Source organism: Lithobates pipiens, unplaced genomic scaffold (genome assembly GCF_037356315.1).
Source record: "Lithobates pipiens isolate NorthernLeopardFrog02 unplaced genomic scaffold, aLitPip1_a1.2 Scaffold_1, whole genome shotgun sequence".
Lineage (NCBI taxonomy): Eukaryota > Metazoa > Chordata > Amphibia > Anura > Ranidae > Lithobates > Lithobates pipiens.
In genome coordinates this window covers 162917120-162937490 of record NW_027507685.1, presented here as the reverse complement: position 1 = coordinate 162937490, position 20371 = coordinate 162917120, and the positions used below count along the sequence as shown (strand labels likewise).

Below are 20371 nucleotides of genomic sequence, written 5' to 3'. Positions count from 1 at the left end.
TGTCCCTGCAGAAAGTGTCATTTCTGAAGGAAAAAAAGTAATTTAAAAGCACTAGCGGCTATAATGAATTGTCTTCTACCGGTAAAACAGAGAACAGTCATTGAAAGTCATTGATAAAAAAAATAAATGCGTGGGGTCCCCCCAAATTCAATTACCAGGCCTTTCAGGTCTGGTATGGATATTAAGGGGAACTCCACGCCAATTAAAAAAAAAAATGGCGTGGAGTTTCCCTCAAAAATCCATACCAGACCCTTTATCTGAGCACGCAACCTGGCAGGCCACAGGAAAAGAGGGGTAATGAGAGAGCGTCCCCCTCCTGAACTGTACCGGGCCACATGCACTCAACATTGGGAGGGTGCTTTGGGGGTAGCCCCCCAAAGCACTTTGTCCCCATGTTGATGGGAACAAGGGCCTCATCCCCACAACCCTTTCCCGGTGGTTGTGGGGGTCTGCGGGTGGGGGGCTTATTGGAATCTGCTTGCGCCCTTTAAAAAGGAGACCCCCAGATCCTGCCCCCCCTGTTTGAAATGGTAACGGGTACATTGTACCCCTACCATTTCACAAAGAAAGTATAAAAAATTATAAAAAACACACAGACACCGTTGGAATAAGTCCTTTATTAAAAATAAAAAAAATAAAAAGATTCCAGCGGTGGTAATCCACTCTCGGTATCCTGCGATGGGTGATCATCTCTCCGGGGTCCAGCGATGGATGATCTCTCCTCTCCAGGTCCAGGGTCCAACAATGATGTCCACCGGAGACACAGCGGGAATTCTGGCAGCCTGACAGGTCTCTTAGCTGAGGATGGGGCCATCCGTCACGTGACCCTGTCCCCCTCTGACGCAAGGGCAAATCCGGGCTTCCCCAGTGACGTGCGAGTGACCCCACCCTTTCTGATGTAACGCAGGCTTCTGTTCTTCCAGAGAGATGCACTTTATTGACTTTATTGACTTCCAACACAGAACAAAGTCTTGCAACAGATGACAGAATTCAACAAAATATGACAACGCTAGTAAATATACTAGCCTCCAGAGTCTCATATTTCCTATACCTGCTCCTTCATAATTACACACACAGTGAAAAGACTTAATGCAAGGTTATATTCAGCTGCAGTCATAAACTGCCCTAATTTGCATATTACCATTAACATAGCCCAGAATCACTATCTGTCCCCTTTGATATGTGGAGTAAATCTTGTCTGTCCACTTCCCCTTTGATCAACAAGTCCCCTTTGTGTCATTGAGTTAGCTTGGACAACTCAATCATTGTCAACTGAAATCTGGCCTGGTCAATCTTGTACTGTATGTGTACATATATATATATGTAGCGCTGGTATTTTTAATACAGATGCTATTATTTTTGTAAATTTAAGTTTGTCTGGAGCTGCAGTTTGGCTCAGACTAATTATGCTAAAGTTCTGGCTTCTGTACCAGTTTGGCTGAGTTGTGCTAAATTCCACTTGGCCGTGGGTGTCGTTGTCACCACCGGTAAGTGTTGGAAATGCAACAGGCTAATTGCATTGGGTACCCCTTTTACTCAGAAACAGCCCGGTGGGAGTGGTCTACCCACTGTGCATTCTGGGTAAGGGTATTTAGGGTACCGACACCATTTTTTGGGGTTCGTTATCCTGACCTCATGGCCCTCCTGGCCTAAGGTGTGTGCTGCCTTATTCAATGTCTCAGGCTGGCTGGCCTGAGGCTCCACAACTGAAAAGTAGGCCCAGAGGCTCTGGGGCCTACTGATGCAGAGATGATCCTGTGCTGTCTTGCCTGAGGGGAGAAGCCATGCAGCTGGAGGATCCAGGGGAGGACTTTTTCGGAAGAGGATCAAGCAACAAGGCTGGTGCCTCATGGAATAGTCTGGAGACTCAGCTTAAGGATGCATCCTGGGTTGTCTACCACACAGTATCGCCGGGTCAGCTGAAAGAATCAGGTACTGTGGGGAAACTCTTTAACTTTGCAACCAGAAGCTTATTGTGCCTTCCTGTGGCAGAGGATTGCATAACACGATCGCTAAACTTATCAAGTCTGTGACGGAGACTTTGAACATATCGTCGGCTGCTAGATCAGTGAGAGAGGCCTATCCGGTGGATGTTGGATCCAGCTTGTGGAAATTGTTTGTCCTCTGGATCAAGGAAATACCTCTAACCCGCAAAATTACAAATGTACCTGAATTCCCCTTATCCTCTACCCCTCTATTGCTAAAAGTGTGTGTTTTTGCTAAATAAACATCAAGAAAAAGGACTAAGTGTAGGGGTACTATTCTTTGTCCAACCCTTTATACAGGACCCCTAAGATGGACACAGTGGACAGGGGAGGCAACATCAAGCCCAACAAAAACCAGCAGCTCCTTCGGGGGTAAGTGCTACATATATAATAATAATATAAAATCCCACATAAATCTACCAACATATTACAACAATTAGCAGCTGGCCTTAGACCTGTTTTTTTATCCCTTGATTTTGGAAGTCCTGCTAAAAATGTAAATTGATTCTGTCTTGCAAAAAATCTTAAACCTCAGCTCCCTGCAAGAGCAGAGATATTCTACTAATCTTTCCAGCAGCTGGAGTCTCCTATCTGCACCATGTTCCAGCTCTGCAGCTTCCATCAAATGTTTCAGAATTCAAAGTTTCTTAGGCCGCGTACACACGGGCGGACTGTTCGCCCAACTTTGTCCGCTGAACAGTGTTTGGGCGGACAGTCCGCTCGTGTGTGGGCTTTCAGCGGACAGTTTCAGCGGACAGTTTGACGAACAAGGTTTTACGGAATTTCCGAAAAACTGTCCGCTGAAACCTTGTTTCAGTGAACAGTCCGCTCGTGTGTAGGCTTGTTCGTCAAACTAAGTTCCGCGCATGCTCAGAAAGGATTTACACGCCGAAAGTTATAATGCAGTGTATAGGACGTCGTATTTTTCGTCCCGTCGTACGTGCCATTCACGTCATCGCGCACGGTTTCAGCAAACTGTTCGTCCGTCGTGTGTGGCCATGTCCGTCCATGCTAATTTTGAGCGGACTGTTTGCCGAAACTGTTTGACGGACAAAGTTGGGCGAACAGTCCGCGCGTGTGTACGCGGCCTCAGTGTGTTAGATGCCTGTGGTAACTTTGTCCAAGCCCTAATTCACTTCAGGACACAACAGTAATGTAGGGGGTCAGAGAATGCAAACTAGGAGCGCAGTGGAGGAAACGTGACCCTGCTGGAAGGGTTGAAAACCGAATCAGTCTGGCAGAGGCTGTAGCCCTGGAATGGCACAAAGTTAGAAAACAAAGGCTGCTGGGGAGGTGTGAAGGGGGAGTTTCACATTTTTTGAAGACCGACAGGGTTGCCTAAAAATACCAGACTTCCTGTCGGGTAAAATGATTGCTGCTGGGATTCGATTTGTTATATAATGGGTCCCTAGATCCAGCAGTGAAACCAGGCAGGGGTTTAAACCCTTCCTCACTTAAACAAAAAATTAGCTTGACATACATTTTTAGCCATGAAGCTTCCTTTTCACCTCTATATACCATCCCTCAGTTGTCTATAGCCATATTGGTAGACATTGTTCTATCTACAGAATCCAGAGTGCTTATCTGTGGCTGCCTGTCTCTTATTGGTCTCATACTGACACATGATGCCGTATTTCTAAAATGTAAATCATTCCCAAAGTTCACACTGTGTGTAACATCATCTCCTTTATGAGCTGGAGCTAGAACAAACAAGCACACAAAAATCTGGGACTGTGCTCCATGAAAAACACTGAAGGAAGCATCTGTGCTACTGGCAGCAGACAAAGCTTTCATAAAATACTAAAGCCCAAAATTCTACAAAGATCAAATACAAGGATCTCACTACCAGGTATTCTAAAACACATTTTAAACTTCAATGGGAACCAGAATTTATCAGACTCTAAGTTTACAGTCTACTTTCAGCTATAAGGAAACGCAAATCCACTGTAGATTTACACTATTCAAACCTTTATGCTTCATAAAACATGAAATGAATTAGCTTAACTTGTAAGCATAATGGATAGATAAAACCATCCTAAACACTTTACCAGAATGCTAAAATTGGTACGAATATATATGGTAGTGTAACAAATGGCTCATAGTGTAGTCCTGGCCAGATTTTACATTGCACTCAAGCTGTGGTGCTTCATGTGGATTTGGCCTCTTAATCGAGGCATGAATGGCTAAAAATCTGTGCTTGTGGAGTGAGGACAGGAGTCCACAGAGTCTCCAAAGCTGCTATAAAGCTGTAAGAAGTTATATTTTTGCTTTATGTTACATAGAAACATAGAGTGACATCAAACAAAATTGTCCTATTGAGTCTGCCCCATTTTTAAAATTGTGTTACAAGAACCACATTTGTTAACTGTGCTTGTCAGTGCAAACATGAGTTTACATGAGCAGGATTTATTTTCTGTTTTTGGGCTGTAACATACCACATTTAAAATAAACCACTGGCAGAAACCTGCAATCCTGTGTGGGTAAGGGCTCACGTACACATGGCATTTGAAAATCTCTTCTGAACACTGGAAACTGACAGCTGATAATCGACAGGGAAAAACATCCATTTTACAGCTTTTACATACAGAGTTCTCTCTGTCTGTCTGTCTCTGTTTTTTCCCATATGTTCCTCTTTAAGAAATCTTATAAATAAAAATGTGCCTAAACTCAGGTTTCAGCTTTTACACAAGGTTACAAGCATTTGGTGTTTGAAATGCCAGTAAACGTCCATCCTGAATTTTTTTGCTTTAAAAAAAAGGGCACTAAACTCAACTGCCTCTAAACGACTATAAACTACTGAGTGTACATGGACAGATAAGAGAACATAGAGGAGAGTTCAGGGGCTGCTCGAAAAAAAATGCCCAACTGCTCCTAAATGTCCATTTATCAGCAGCAGTGTACATGAGGCCTTAGACCTGAGGCTTCTGACTGTGGATCTTTTCTCTTCTTGAGATTGCACATATGGTGGAGAATGCGGGCAGGGAAAGGTCCAGCCATGTTTATGAAGATCGTACGCTGTTTGTTGTAAAACGAAAGATATGTGCCTGAAGAATGGAGGAACCTATAAAGCAGGTAGAAAGGGTATATGCTATTAAGCAGACGGCTAATCTTGCTTAGCAGGAGGCCATACTACAGCTACAACAGAGTCTGAAAAAAGGTTAGATGGAGTCAGTGTGAAAGTGTCAATGTGACAGAAATAGTTACATAGTAAGGTTGAATAAAGACACCAGTCCATCCAGAGTGAGTGTCTACAATTGTCCCTATCCCTGTACATCACACACTCACATCAGTCCCTACCCTCAAGGAGCCCACAATCCAAGGTCCCCATTCGTATACTAGGGCCAATTTTGGACAGAAGCCAATTAACCTACCTGCATGTCTTTGGAGTGTGGGAGGAAACCGGAGTACCCGGACTAAACCCACGCAGGCACAGGGAGAACATGCAAACTCTAACCTTCCAGGGAGAACATGCAAAGGTTCTAACCTTCCCAACTCAAATCAAAAACTGCTGGAGTTTTCTTATAATGAAACAATGAAAGGTGTGTAGAGGGCAGCAACTTCCAACAACCAACCAAGGATTAACCGTTATTTGCTGCATGATTTTCATCTCCTTTCAGAAGACTCTCAGTGAAATGCCTTTTACTTAATAAGAAGAGATACAAGCCCATCCTTGTTTTTATCTGCGAGAAGATATGTCTTATAAAGATACATAGTTGACGGTTAGTTATAAAGGAATTTCACTCTTTATATATATATATATATATATATATATATATATATATATATATATATATATATATATAAAAACACCAGTGGCTAGCTCAGTCAGAAAGGCTCTGCCTATAACTAAAGTATCACTTTTTGGTAGTCTGGCCCTTTAAAATGTCTAGTAGGCTTATTTTAAAGAAGGGTATTTCCATCACCACCAACATAAAAAATTAAAATATAAAAAAATAATAAGGGCTATTTGTATTTCTTCCCAAAACCCATTTGCCAAGGTGACAACACAGGAGCACAATTGGCCAGTGTTTGACCCTATAACAGGAAGTGCTTGAACAAGGACCTTTTATGACAGGATAACCAGGTGTTTAAAAACAACCTTCAGTTCAAAATATTGAAAATCAGTTTTGAAATTATAGTCTAAATGTACTTTATTGGTATTTTATGTTATAGACCAACACAGAGTGGCACATAATTGTGAAGTGGAAGGAAAATGATAAATGGTTTTCAACATTTTTTCCAAATAAATATGTGAAAAGTGTGGCGTGTGTATTCACCTCCCCCCGAGTCAATACTTTATAGAATTACAGCTGCAAGTCTTTTTGGGGATGTCTCTACCAGCTTTGCACATCTAGAGCGTAACATTTTTGCCTATTCTTCTATGCAAAATAGCTCAAGCTCTGTCAGATTGGATGAAAGTGTCTGTGAACAGCAATTTTCAAGTTCTGCCACAGATATTCAATAGAATTTAGCCATTCTAACAAATTAATATGCTTTGATCTAAACCATTCCAGCTCTGGCTGTATGGTTAGGGTTGTTGTCCTGCTGTAAGGTGAACCCCTGCCCCAGTCTCAAGTCTTTTGTAGACTGTAACAGGTTTTCTTCTAAGATTACCCTGTATTTTGCTCCATCCATCTTCCTGTCGACTCTGACCAGCTTCCCTGTCCCTGCTAAATAAAAGCATCCCAACAACATGATGCTGCCACCACCATGTTTCACGGTGGGGATCATGTGTTCAGGGTTATGTGCAGTGCTAGTTTTTCATCACATAGCGTTTTGCTTTCAGGCGAAAAAGTAACATTTTGGTCTCATCTGACCAGAGCACCTTCTTCCACATGTATGCTGTATTCCCCACATGGCTTCTCACAAATGGAACTTCTTTGGCTTTCTTTCAACAATAGCTTTCTTCTTGCCACTCCTCCATAAAGGCCAGATTTGTGAAGTGAACGACTAATAGTTGTCCTGTGGACAGATTCTCCCACCTGAGCTGTGGATCTCTGCAGCTCCTCCAGAGATATCATGGGATATCATGCTTCTATGAGGAATGCTCTCCTTGCCTGGCTTGTCAGTTTAGGTGAACGCCCATGTCCTGGTAAGTTTAAAGTTGTGCCATACTCTTGCCATTTTCGGATGATGGATTGAACAGTGCTCTGTGAGATGTTCAAAGCTTGGGATATATTTTTATAACCTAACCCTGCTTTAAACTTCTCCACAACTTTATCCCTGACCTGTCTGGTGTGTTCCTTGGCCTTTATGATGCTGATTGTTCGCTAAGGTTCTCTAACAAACCTCTGAGGGTTTCACAGAACAGCTGTATTGATACTGAGATTAAATTACATACAAGTGGACTCTATTTACTAATTAGGTGACTTCTGAAGGCAATTGGTTCTGCTAGATTTTAGTTAGGGGTTTCAGAGTAAAGGGGGCTGAATACAAATGCACATCACACTTTTTAGATATTTATTTGTAAATAATATTGAAAAACATTTATCATTTTCCTTCCACTTCACAATTATGTGCATCTTTGTGTTGGTCTATCACATAAAATCCCAATAAAATACATTTATATTTTTGGTTGTAACATGACAAAATGTGGAAAATGTCAAGGGGTATGAATACTTTTTCAAGGCACTGTATCTGGGACAGGAAGTGATGAGAAATCTCCACTATGAGACACAGACCACATTCCCTACTCTATCCAAACTAGAAAAAAAGTTTTTCTATACAGGAAAGGGCAGGGCAGCACAATGTCTAAGTGGTTAGCACTGGTAGCACTCTGGTCGTTGGTTCAGATACCACCTATGGCAGTATCTGCATGTAGTTGCATGCTCTCCTTGTGCCTGAGTGTTTTTTTTCCTGGGTATTCCACTCTCTCCCACACTCCAAAAACATGCTGTTTAATTGGCTGCTGCCTAAAACTGGCTCTAGTATGTGTTTTTTATGAATGTGAGTTAGGGACCTTTGATTGTAAGCTTCTTGAGCTCAAGGACTGCTGTGGATGTTCATAATACTGTATATGTAAAATGCAATGGGTTCCGATGTTGTGCTCCCATGCGCAAACATGTTCATGGTTATCATAGAGCCTTCTTGCATTTGTAATATTAGTTTGTTTTTGGATAACTGTCAGGGTTGGTATAGATTTATCGATGACTTGTTTGGTTTGTGAGCTGGAGACTTTGGAACCATATTATTATTTTTTAATGATTATTTTAATTATCTTTTACCTGGCCTTAAATTTAATATTATTTTTAACCAAACAGAGATTTCATTTTTGGCCACTCTGTTGAAAATTCAGGATGGTAATATTGTCAGCGAGCTTTTTGTAAAATCTACAGAACGCAATTAATTATTGCATTTTAAGAGCTTCCATCCGCCTGGGGTTTTTAAATCTATACCTAAAAGCCAATTGTCTCATGTAGCAAGGACAGTGAGTAACCCTTTGGATCGTGAAAATTGTTTAAATGAGATGGAAGGAAAACTGGCACAGAGAGATTATCCTTCTGAATAAAAAAGGAACAAAGGAATTTATTTAATCCTAATATAAATTCTGTGAGAGATAAAAGATTACCCTTTGTTTCCCAATTTCACTCATTTTCTGTTTGTATACACAACATAAGAAAACACTGGTCCATTGTAAGAGCTAATAATCCAACTGTCCCTGAATTTCATGTCCCCCCTCTTCCTTCATATAGACGAAGTAGAATACTCTGCATTACATTGGTGAGGACCACACAACACCGCTTTATATCCCTGCTTGAATTGTGTTCAGTATAATTCTATGATTAAGGGAAAATATTTGCCTCACCTGCATAGAGGATATATTATTATTATTCACGATTTATATAGTGCCAACAGTTTACGCAGTGCTTAATATATTCGTATTAAGGGTTATTTTACTTGTCAATCCTCTAATGTAGTCTTTTATCAAAAAGCACATGTGGGCTACACTATGTGGGTGAGGAGACAACACAATATAAATATATATAAATATATATATATATATATATATATATATATATATATATATATATATATATATATATATATATATATATATATTGTATTGCATATCACAAAACTTGATTAGGAACAAATTGGTCCAATTACCCCTTGCAAAACATTTTGCCAAAAGGTCACACAGTCTCCCAACTCAAATTTATGGCTATTGATGGAGTGAATTTGAATAGAAGAGAGGGTAATCCTGAATTAACTTTGAGAAAACGTGAGGTTCAGTGGATACACGGTTTGGATAAACTGCACCTTCGGGGACTTAATTCAGATTTTGATCTGTATCTGTTTATATAGTTGTTATAGGGTTTTGTACAGTTGATATACAGTAAATATATTTAAACCTGATCCCTGGGTGGTCATCTTTACAATTTTTTTAATTTTATTGTATTTTTACAATAATAGGTTTATACTGGGATGCTCTTGGAGAGATGTCGTGGAGTGCACCTATCTTGTTAACCGCTTCCTTGCCTTGAATAATTTAATATTTTATGATGTTATTTTGATTGATTGCTAATTGAATAATTAATTCCAATTTTTTTTTAGATGTATTTAAATACTTATATATGGATTATCATTTGGATGTGTTCCTTTCTGAGGAAGGGCACAATCATACTAGCCCAAAACTGTCATGCAATGGAATACTTTTGACATGTTTGCATATATTTTTTGTTATTTTTGTCTTTAATACATTTTATGTGCAGCAATCCTGTTTAAACTTTTTATATATGTGGCCTGTGGGACGGCCGGATTGCATTGCACAGTGAGATTGCCGAGTTGCTGTTCACCCCACCTGATTTGGATGTAAAGTGCTGTGAAAATTATTGGCGCTTTAAAGTGGTTGTAAACCCTTACAAACAACTTTGACCTACAGGTAAGCCTAGATTAAGGCTTACCTGTAGGTCCAAGAAATATCTCCTAAACCTACACGGTTTAGGAGATATTTACAAAAAGAGAGGCACCGCTGTCTACAGCGTATGCGCCATAGACAGTGGCGTGCAGGCGCACTATATATGCCTATCCAAAAACTGTCAATAACAGTCGACACTGCGCTATCCCCAAAAAAACTACAAACAAAAAGAAGCTGCTGACACGATCACAAGGATATAAAAACGAGAACAAATTGCAAATATTAAATTATAGTGTAGCGCTATAAAAGAAAAGTGACCTGTTTATGACCACATAGTGATATAACCATATTATATAAATGTCAAAATTAAATAACATTCATAAATGATGTTTCTCAGAATACACCACACTTGCATAGAATCGTGAAAAAATAAAAAAATCAAATATTGTGAAAAAGTCCAAGAAAAGTCCAAAAAATGATACACAAAAAAAAAGTCTCTTAATTAATTTAAATCCAATCCACACGTGAAGGGAAAAGAACCATCAACCTTCTTCTTATGAAGACAGCATGCAGACACCCTGTGACATTTCCATCACCAAATAGGATGTGAGCTTACCAGATTAAATGGATCCAAACGAATATATATTCGAAGGATCACTCAGGCTTTGAACACTCTTAAGTAGAGCTCTCCGACATAAAAGACTCTCCAGGGAATTTTCAATCCAGTACTCAAATGATGAGAAAATCTTCCGCTTTAAACTCCAACGCACATTGTAGAACTCATACAGAAAGGAAATGAGGGCCACAATAGTGTAAATCCGTTTTAAAAGAAATTTAATAAAACAAGTAATGAACTTACATGTATCCAATGAATCAAGCGCTTATATCATATAAAAAAACGCTTATATCATATATGCGCTCATTGCGCATGTGCGGGAGTGACGTCATCGCTGCTCCGGCGCTGTGAGTGGCCGAAGCAGCGATACCCGGAAGTAGATGGACGCTCCAGACTACAGGGGACAGCGGTGACATCGCTGGCTCCTGTGTTAGGTAAGTGACACATAATGGGCTACTATGCGATGCATAGTAGCCCATGATGCTTTACCTTTGCAGGGAAACAAAGAAGTAGTAAACCCATCAGGGTTTACGTCCTCTTTAAAGGCTAAGTTCACCTTTGTTTTTTTTTCTGAAGTCCAAGCTCCCCTATGTAACAATATAGCATTAATGTACTTATTTAAAAAAAATAGAACCGCTTTCCATAAATTCTACACCAGTTTACCTTACTCTCTGGTCAGCTGAGGGTAGATAATGCAGTGTGTTTGCTAATGAGATCAGCTGATCAACTCCTTCCTGTGTCATGACCTAAAGTCTGACCAGGAAGTAAGGCAGATGTAATCCAGCAGTGTTTTTAAACCGCAATGAAGAGAGTGAGGTAAGCCTGTGTAGAATTATTGGAAAGAGGTTTCATTTTTGCAAAATAAGTACATTAATGCTGTATTGGTATATTGGGAGCTGGAATTTAGAAGAAAAAAAGTGAACAAAGATGAGCCTTTAAATACCTATAATAAGAACCAATATACAGTATATACACGCGAAATGTTTGAGCTAATGTAATCGGGTATTCCAGAACAAGTGGTGCTGAGTCACTTGCCTATCCTTAATGCTCCAAGCATCATCATACCTTGTGCAATATTCAGCCCTGTTCAAAAAATGGTTGTGGCTTATGCTCTTTTCCATTTCCGTTACAAGAACAAAATAAAACATATGACTATCAGTTAAGCCAGTTTTTCAAAACATTTCTCAAACATGGAAGAACCCTTGAAATAACTTTCTGTTGTGTTCTGTCAGACAACCTCTGATAATAATTACTATGTTTATAGCTCATGGTACATTAGCATGGTGGACACTGGGAATTATGCTCCTTTCACTTGTAGTCATAGGACAGAATATCCCTTACAGATAAGTAACTTCTGACACCAATGTTCTTTTTATTTATCTGAGAGGCAGAAATTGCTCATTGCTCAAGGAACCCCCAGAAACCTCTGGGGGAACTCTATGGTTCCAATGGAACCCTGGTTGAGAGAGGCTGAGTAAGGCTACTTTCACACTGGAGCATCGAACATCGGCTTTATCGTCGTTTTTGTGGAGGTTTTCAGCTGTTAGCGGGGCGCTTTTAACCCCCACTAGCTACTGCAAAAGGGTTAAAACCGCCAGCAAAGTGCCCGCAAAGCACCGCTGCCCATTGATTTCAATGGGCAGGGGCGCTTTAGGAGCGGTGTATACACCGCTGCAAACATGCAATTTGCGGGACTTTTTTTTACTGTCCTGCCAGCGCCCCGCTCCAGTGTGAAAGCCCTCGGGCTTGGAGTGAGAGGAGCGGCTCTTTCAAGGCGCTTTGCATGCGCTTTTTTTAGGGTTATAGCGCCTCATTGTGAAAGTAGCCTTAAGATAAAAAAAAAAAAATCTTACTGTGCCACTAAAAAACTTGACTTGATGCTCAACTGGCTTCAAGGTTTGTCTTTACTGCGTTAATGCGTGGGCAGCCTTCCTTCACACAAATTGGTGTGGCAGCACATACTTCAGTGGAATCGTGGCTTTCTCAGCATATTATATGAGCTTAAGAAATCCTTTCTTTAGCCACATTCTTATCCAGTTCTCAATGTGTTGCAATCACAGACTGATGGCATTTCCCTGCCTTAATACAATACAATGTTTTTGTTACACTGTCATTTCCGATTTTTCTTTTTCCTGCCCATACAAATGATCACTACTCGCTGTGCAAACGTCACCCATTGTACCAGCACTCCCACTGCAGATAACCGCTCTTCGCACCTGCACTATGTTTACATAGGAAATTGCACAGCTGCAGCATAGCAAACTTTTTGTTTGATATGTGAATTTCATCTTATTCTTTATCTTATTCCCAACACTTAAACACAAATGCACCAGACCACAATGTGCAACATTTAAAAAAAAAAAAATATATATATATATATATATATACTATTATAAACTATATATAAATTATTACGCAAGATAATTTTTTATTTTAGCCTAAAAGGTTTGAGCCAGACTAAAACTTTTTTTATTTAGACTTTTTTAAATTTGATCAGTATGTGGCCTATGTGTTTTTTTGTTTTGTTTTTTCGTTCAGCTCGCTGACTGAACAAAAAAGAATCGTGTATGGCCAATGTTTCTTTAACCACTTCAGCTCTGGAAAATTTGGCTGCTCAATGACCAGGCCATTTTTTGTGACACGGCACTCGTCGCTTTAACTGACAATTGCACGGTCGTGCGATGCTGTACCCAAACAAAATTGATGTCCTTTTTTTCCCCACAAATAGAGCTTTCTTTTGGTGTTTTTTTATCACCTCTGCGGTTTTTATTTTTTGCTCTATAAATAAAAGAAGAGCGACAATTTTGGAAAAAATATAATAAATATCCCCAATTAAAATAAAGAAATTACAATAAGTGGAAATTACATATATTGATTGGTTTGCGCAAAAGTTATAGCGTCTAGAAAATAGGGGTTCAATTTATGGCATTTTTATTATGTTTATTTTTTTTACTAGTAATGGAAGTGATCTGCAATTTTTATCGGGACTGCGATAATGCGGCAAATTGGACACTTTTGACACATTTTTGAGACAGTTGACAATTATAGAGCAATCCGTGCTATAAAAATACGCTGATTACTGTTTAAATATCACTGTCAGATAAGCGGCTAACACTAGGGGGCGATCTAGGTGTTAAAGGTGTTCCCTAGGTGTGTTCTAACTGTGGGGGGAATGGGACTGACTACAGGAGGAGAGAGAAATCGGTGTTCATATTTAGTATGAACGCACAATCTCTCTCCTCTCCCCTGAGAGAACCCGGTTCTCACTCTGTCACAAGCGATAACGGTTGCCTGCCGGGCACTCGCATCGGCTCCAGACACACTCTGCGGACGCAAGCATCTTCTACAGCATCTTAAAGGGCCGACGTACAGTTACGGCGGCTCGCCCAGGGGAGCCATTCTGCAGAAGTATAACTGCGGCGGCCGATCGTGTGTGGGCTCCATTGGACCTTTGCTGTCCAAAAATCTGATGGACTTTAGAAATAGAACATGTTTCAAATTTTTCCGCCAGAACTCCACCGGACCCAGTTCCTATTGAGAAATCCACTCATCTGTATGCTAGTCCGATGGACGAAAACCAACGCTAGGGCAACTATTGGCTACTAGCTCTGAACTTCCTTATTCTAGTCCAGTCGTACGTCATCACATTCAAATCTGTCGGAATTTGGTGTGATTGTGTGTGGCCAAGACCGTTCATTTGGAAAGTCCGTCGGAACTCTGCCGAAAGTCCGTCAGAACTCTGCCGAAAGTCCGTCGGGAAGACCGTCGGACCTAGTCTGCCGGAAAGTCGTTTGTATGCGGGATCACACACTGAAGCAAGCTCAAGCTAACACTTTATAAGCAGTTACAGCACACATTTGTTTTCCTTTTTGGGATAAAGGTTTTACCTATAAACTGTTCACTGTTCCCTTGTCAGTAGTAAATGGTTTGGCTCACCCCTTTAATTCCTACATCTGCAGGAGAGCTTGTTCTTTGAAAAACAACAGAATTACTAGTTAGATCACCAGATGAAAATAAAAGAAAGCTTAAAGTAATTGTAAAGGATCGTTTAAAAAAAAAATGAACATGTTATACTTACCTCCTCTGTGCAGTTGGTTTTGCAGAGAGCAGCCTGGATCCTCCTCTTTTTGGGTCCCTCTTTGCTGCTCCTGGCCCCTCCCTTCTTTGGGTGCTCCTCAGACAGCAGCTTGCTACAGGGGGCACCCAAGCTGAGTCAGAGCTCCGTGTATCCATTCAGACACTGAGCCCAGACCTGGCCCCGCCCCCTCTTCCCTAATTGCCTTACTGTCTTTGAATGACAGCCGTGGGAGCCAATAGTGCCGCTGCTCCGTCTCAGCCAATCAGGAGGAGTGTACTGGATGGCTGAGGGAATTGTGGACATCGCTGGAGAGAGAAGGAGCTCAGGTAGGTAACTGGGGGGTGTTGAAGGGGCTGCTACACACAGGTTTTTTATCCTAATGCATAGAATGCATTAGGATAAAAAAACCTTCTGCCTTTACAATGCCTTTAAAAAAAAAAAATGCAGCCATCACACTTAAGAATTGGTAAGCTGCAGTATCATAAATGTTTGCGTTTGGAAGTACCTGACTTCATAAATGCTCTTTTTGCTGAATTGGCATACTGTACTAGATGTGGGAAGACCCGGTTCACAAACAACATTCCAATTCATCCCAAAGTTGTTTAATAGGGTTAAGGTCAGGGCTTTGTACAGGCTACTTGAGTTGCTCCATACCAAACCCATGAAACCATGTCTGTATGGAGCTGAGTTTGTTCACCTGAACCTGTGGGGCTCCACTGTTGTGTGCTGACTGTGTGGACCCCAAACACACTGGCTGAGCTGTCTGAGGCTCCGTTCACATATGCTGCGGCTCACAGCAGGGGGTTTGGTGCATCCCTGTTCACCGATTCAGGTGCGGAGGAGGTCCAAATGTTTGCATGAATTTGCACCTGAATCAGAACCAAAGATGCACAGGACCCTTTTAAAGTGTGGCCATTGCTGCTCAGGAGATGTGTGAACCGGCTTCATTGAGAGTCACACTCTCCTGTCATAGATGTGAACCCGGCCTTAGATATCTTCTGTTCATCATTTATGATTAAGAGCTGGTGGGACAGGCTCCCAATCCTGTGGCAACCACATGATCCAGATTTCAGCCTTGTTTCTCAACTCCAGTCGTCAAGGTGCCCCAACAGGTTATGTTCTCAGGGTTTCCCTCAGATGAAACGACTGTGGTAATTACTAAGGCAGTGAAACTGATCAAACCACCTGTGCAAAATAATGGTAAGACTGAAAACCCCTGTTGGGGTGCCTTGAGGACTGGAGTTGAGAAACACTGATCCATAGATCCACTTAAGGGCCTCCAGGAGCCATTACATTGATACCAAAGGTTCATTTTTTTTAATCACTTCCCTACTGGCTCATGCCGATGTATGTCGGCAGAATGGCACGGGCAGGCATATTGGCGTACAGGTACATCCACTTCTATATGCCAACCCTCCATCGCTTGCGTGCCGGTCGTGACCCCCGTGAGTCCAGTCGTGGGTCCCGTGGACTCGATCACCGTGGGGATACCCGCGATCGTCAAACGGGGAGGCTGAACGGGGAGATGCCGTTGTAAACAGCATCGCCCCATTCTGCCTAGCAACAAGTGACACTGATCTCTGTTCCAAGTGATTGGAGCAGAGATCAGTGTTCACTAACACAAAGCCCAGCCCCCCACAGTTAGTAATACCCCCTTAGGAACACTTAACCCCTACACTGCAACCCTCTGGTTAACCCCTTCACTGCCAGTGTCATTTACACAGGAATCAGTGTATTTGTATAGCACTGATTGCTGTATAAATGACAATGATCCCAAAAATGTGTCAAAAATGTCCGATATGTCCGCCATAATGTCGCAGTCACAATAAAAATTGCCGCCATTACTAGTAAAAAAAAAAATTATTAATAAAAATGTCATAAAACTATCTCCTATTTTGTAAACGCTATAACTTTTGCGCAAACCAATCAATAATCGCTTATTGCAATTTTTTTTACCAAAAATATGTAGAAGGATACGTATTGGCCTAAACTGAGGGAAAAAAATGTTTTTTTTATATATTTTTGGGGGGTATTATAAAAAAAGTAAAAAATAATGCGTTTTTTTTCAAAATTGTCGCTCTATTTTTGTTTATAGCGCAAAAAATAAAAACCACAAGGGTGGTCAAATACCACCAAAAGAAAGCTCTATTTGTGGGAAAAAAAGACGGCAATTTTGTTTGGGAGCCACGTCGCACGACCGTGCAATTGCCGACGCAGTGCCGAATTGCAAAAAGTGGTCTGGTCTTAAGCCAGCAAAATGGTCCGGTCTGAAAGTGGTTAAAATAACAAACATGCCATACTTACCTTACCATGTGAGTGTGCAATGTACAGGAATAGGGACAATTGTAGATACTCACTCAGGTTGAACTGGATGGACTGGTGTCTTTATTCAACCTTAGCAACTATGAAACTATGAAACTATGAAACCTTCACTGTGCAGCTTGTTTTGCACAGAGTGGTCCCAAACCTGCTCTTCTGGGGTCCCTCGGCGGCTCTCTTAGCTCTCTTGGCTCCTCCATAGATGCCGAATGCTGGAATCGGCCCCGCCCGGCGGCTGCATCAGTGGATTTGATTGATGGGAGCCAATGGCTGTGCTGCTATAAATCTATCCACTCAACAGCCGAGAACACCCTAGAAGAGAGACCCCTGTGGGACAAGTTTGAGGGTTTAGGTAAGATGGGGGGGTGCAAAGGATGCATTAAGGTGAAAAAATACGAACTTTACAACCACTTTAATTAAGAGGAGAGAGGTTAGTGAATGCATAGCTACAATAAATTGTGTTTTTTATAACTATCTGGAGCACAGCTTAAATCATTTGTTATCCCAACATTTCATATTCCTGATATGTACCTGCTGTACCATGCACTTGTATGAGAAAGTATCCGTTCTCTTAGTATTGTTTCTTTTTGTGTGAAATCACTGGTGTTCCTGCCAGTCCCTTTGTTTTCCTATTAAAATCTGACCTCACTAAGCAGGAGAGCACACCATAGTCAATTCTCTAGCTATGCTGAGAACTCAGTGTATTCTCCTTCAATGATCAGACTTGTCCTGGCACTCCCCCATGCACATGCACAGCCATTCACTGAAAAGCTTAGTCTACTGCTGTTCCCCCCTCATCTCTTATGCAGCTGAGAACAGAGGGAATGTGATTACTTATAAAAAAGGAAAATACTGAATATAAAATGTATTTTTTATATCTATATAAAAATGTTTTGCATTTCATTTCTATATAAACAGAATGGGTTGTTTTACAAGGTGATCATTTACAATCACTTTAAGAAGAAATTCACGGAGCACACTTCATACTTCATACTCTTATATTATGCACCTATTATTAAATCTACTAAAAACGTTAAGGCGTTATTCACAGACCAGGCTTTGGACATTCAAGTATTTGATTGCTGTATAAATGACAATGATCCCAAAAATGTGTCAAAAATGTCCGATATGTCCGCCATAATGTCGCAGTCACAATAAAAATTGCCGCCATTACTGAGCTTAAAAAAAAGCCCTTATTGACCTCTGTAGCTTCAGACACTGAGATACTGGCAGTAGAGATGTGCATAATGGAAAAATACATTTTCATTTTGGATTCAATTGTTAGCCAAATCATTTTGTTTTTTCGTTATGTTAGAGTGATTCATTTTCGGGAATTTGGTTTGTATATTAGTTGCTCTGAATCGATTTGTATTTTCAGAAGTTATTTTGGAAGATTGGCTATAATTGTTTTAATGTGTTAATTTATCATTTTGGGAGATTACTTAGGCAGTCCTCTCTGCTAGTCCAACCCACAAATAGAAATCGAATAACCCGATTGGACAATATTGACTGGAGTCAATCTGAAAGTAACAAATTGAACAAAATAAATTTTGGATCAGTTTGTTATGTTATGATTCAGAGATTACGATGGATCCACTGCCATCCCACCCAAACACAACAAGTTGGAATTTCCTTTTTTTTTCCACTTTTATACCTTCCTCTATCTATTGGAATATGTTTCCAATTCATATGTAGTGTATTTTGTATACTAATGAAAAATGTTAATGCTACATCCTGTCCAGCTCAGTAAATTGCTTTAAGAAAGGCCTGCATTCTTTCCTAAATGTACATAATATAACTGTATACTAATATTTATAAGTAAAGTTAATCCAGGGAAAATCCGATTGCCTCTCGGGGGATCAGGAAGGAATATTTTCCCCTGCTGTAGAAAATTAGATCATGCTCTGCTGGGGTTTTTCGCCTTCCTCTGGATCAACTGTGGGTATAGGATTGTGTATATGGTATCGTATATTTTTTTTTATTTATTGGATGAACTAGATGGACTTTTGTCTTTTTTCAACCTAAATATGTAACATAAAATTGAAATGGATCCAAATAAACTTGGATATTACGTTGTTAACCTAACAGAATACAAAAGGATTTGTTGTTTCATTTTAATTTATTTCGGATTCATTAAAATTTATTAGTATTGTGATTCAAAGGTTAGGATACATTCTGATAACGAAAATGTTTTGTCCAAATTTTGTTTCGTATCTAACCACTTCAACCCCTGGAAGGATTTACCCACTTCCTGACCAGGCCTTTTTTTGTGGTACAGCACTGTGTCACTTTAACTGACAATTGCGTGGTCATATGATGCTGTACCTGAACAAAGTTGACGTGTTTTTTTCCCACAAATAGAACTTTCTTTTGGTGGTATTTGATCACCTCTGTGGTTTTTATTTTTTACGCTATAAACAAAAAAAGTGTAAATTTAGAAAAAAAAAAATCTTTTACTTTTTGCTATAAAACATTTCCAAAAAACGTAAACAAACGAATGTATTCATCAGTTTAGGCCGATATGTATTCTTCTATATATTTTTGGTAAAAAAAAATCACAATAAGTGTATATTGATTGGTTATCACATCTACAAAATTGGGGATAGATTTATGGCATTTTTTATTATTTAATAAATAATATTATTTAATAAATGTATTATTATTATTATTATTATTATTATTATTATTTTTACTAGTAATGACAGGGGTCAGTGATTTTTAGTGTGATTGCGGCCAACTGATCGGACTCCTAACTGATTCTTTTGGGAACCAGGGACATTATTACAGTAATCAGTGCTAAAAATATGCACTTATTAAACTAATGACTCTGTCAGGGAAGGGGTTAAAATCGGGGGTGATCAAGGGGTTAAATGTGTTCCCTGCAGGTGTTTTCTAAGACCCCTTTCACACTGAGGCAATAAAAATAGCACCTGAAAAGCGTCTCTCAGGCCTCCCTAGTGTGGAGGCCCGAGTGCTTTCACACTGGGGCTGTGCACTTGCAGGATGGGAAAAAAAGTCCTGCAAGCGGCATCTTTGGGGCGGTTTGGGAGTTGTGTATACAGCATTCACAAAACACCCTGCCCATTGAAATGAATGGGCAACGCTGCCGAAGTGCCTGCAAAATGATTCTTCAGCGCCGCAACATCGGTCACTAGCGAGGTTAAAAGCGACCCGCTAGCGGCCAAAAAGCGACACTAAAACCATCGGTGCTTTACCACCAATGCACCCCCTCCTCAGTGTGAAAGTACCCTAACTGTTTCGGGGACTGTGTGACTGGGGAGACACACAGATCCGTTTTCCTGCATAGCAGAAAGACAGGATCTACGTGATCTTCCCTGTCAGAATGGAGATCCGCCTTGTTTACATAGGCAGATCCCCATTCTGTCTCTACCGGGAATGATCGCGGATGGCCAGCGGGCATCGAGTCAGCAGGACCCGCTGATTGGCTCCCCCGCTGGCCAATGGGACCGTGATCACCCACAAAAGTGAGTTCCCCAAGCCGACATACAGCTACG

The 20371-nt window shown here is 40.6% G+C and overlaps 1 protein-coding gene across 3 annotated transcripts in view; it reads right to left on the bottom strand.

Annotated features, from left to right (window-relative positions):
• NEK6 (NIMA related kinase 6) overlaps positions 1-20371 on the bottom strand; it is a 345952-nt gene that overhangs the window by 252756 nt on the left and 72825 nt on the right. The window lies entirely within an intron of this gene.